Here is a 2127-nt window from a genome sequence, read left to right on the forward strand (position 1 = left end):
ATTCCCAAGGAAAGGACACTCTTCTTTTTTTTTTTTTTTAATTAATTAATTTATTTATGGCTGTGTTGGGTCTTCGTTTCTGTGCGAGGGCTTTCTCTAGTTGCGGCAAGTGGGGGCCACTCTTCATCGCAGTGCGCGGGCCCCTCACTATCGTGGCCTCTCTTGTTGCGGAGCACAGGCTCCAGACGCGCAGGCTCAGTAATTGTGGCTCACGGGCCTAGTTGCTCCACGGCATGTGGGATCTTCCCAGACCAGGGCTCGAACCCGTGTCCCCTGCATTGGCAGGCAGATTCTCAACCACTGCGCCACCAGGGAAGCCCCAAGGACACTCTTCTAAAGGCTCAGGGCTTGTGCTTGGAGAGGAAAAACAGTCCTAATAGTCTGGAAATCAGACCACTTGCAAAGTATTTATGCAGGAAACTGAATGATATGCTTCATTTATGGCTTTCCATAATTGGCATTTAAACACAGTCATTCTGCTGGCTCAGCTTTATAATGTAACAGATCCCTTGTGTGTAGGAGGAAGAAAGAATGAATATGCCTCTAAAAATGGGGTGCCTTTTTTCATGAAGAATACTTGAGAGGAAAGAGATGACCATAAGGCAAAGATGAAATAAGTTAAAAGAGGTAAGCATAGGATAGAGAAGAAGACATCCCATGAGGTGAATGTTTCTGTGGCAATTGTTTGGTTTGGGCTTTTCGTTGGAGAACATTTTCGTTCAGAATTTATACTATTTTATGTGTTACTTTCAAGTGTATTGCATAATTTCCTATTTATTTATATATCTGTCTCCCTTCTAGGCATAAAGGAAAAGACACTTTGAATTTCAGGTGATGATAGGCATACAGTTTAGCCACTTATTTAAAAGGTAACATTTATTGAGTGCTTTTTTAATGTACCAGGCACTGAAATTATCACTTGTATATGTATTGCTTTATATGATTCTCATAACAATCATATGAGAAAAGTATAATTATTATTTTTATTATTATCACATTAGAGATGAGGAAACCAAAGGCAAGAAAAGTTGCCAAGTTTAGGCAATTGTAAGTAGCACATGTCAAAGCCAGAGTGTTTAGCTATGGTTTTATACTGTATTGAACTTCTTGATGGTGGAAGTCGCATCTCAGCCCTCTTGATATCTTCAGCACTCAGCTGTGTCTATAATATAATGTTTGTTGAATGATTTACAGAACCCAAACATCTTTAAAGGGACTTTTGCAAAATGATGGGTATCCTTAGATCTTTTTTCTCACCATGAACATTAAATAGGTGGAGATTATTAAGGGAAAATTTGGAATCCCTTTCGGAAATGGTAGCTTTGAGTTGCCAATTAGACACCCAAATGTGAATGTTGGTTAAATAGTAGTATTTATGGGGCCAGAGCTTAGGGGAGAAATCAGGGCTGAAGATGAAAATATGATTGTCTTCAGTGAATAGATAGCATCTAAAATCATGGGCCTGGGAATTTCCTGGTGGTCCAGTGGTTAGGACTCAGTGCTTCCACTGCAGGGGGCATGGGTTCAATCCCTGGTTGGGGAACTAAGATCCTGCAAGCCGTGTGGTGTGGCCAAAGAAACCACAAAAAGAAACAAACAGAAACACCACCATGGGCCTAGATGAGATTTATGGTGGGGTGGGTGGGGTGGAAGAGAAGAGGACTGAAGGCTTAGTCCTGGGCTTCTATAATTAGCAGCTGGGTATAGAAGAAGAAAAACTGAGTTGGAATGGGAAAACTAGAAGTGAGGGGCCATGGATGCTAAGAGAAGAAAGTGATCCGGGAAGATGAGCCTGGACAGCTGTGTCACAGTGCGGTTGGATGAGGACAAAGAAGTGACCATTGGGTTCGGCGTGGTTGAAAGTCCTTGATAAGAGCTGTTTCATGGGCACGGTGGGGATGAAAGATGGGTAGAGTGGTTGGAGAGAGAATGGAAATCAAGGATTAGTCAATTCTTTAAAGTTTTACTGTAAGAGCTGAGGGACGGGACAAAAGCTGAATGGGGACATAAGGTCAAGGGAGAGATTTTCAAAAAAAATAGGTGAGTATTAAGGTCTATTTTATGCTCAAGGAAATGACCTAGTAGTGAGGGAGCAACTGAAGATGCAGGAGAGAGAGGGGAGAATCA

The sequence above is a fragment of the Balaenoptera acutorostrata genome, chromosome 4, assembly GCF_949987535.1.
Source record: "Balaenoptera acutorostrata chromosome 4, mBalAcu1.1, whole genome shotgun sequence".
Lineage (NCBI taxonomy): Eukaryota > Metazoa > Chordata > Mammalia > Artiodactyla > Balaenopteridae > Balaenoptera > Balaenoptera acutorostrata.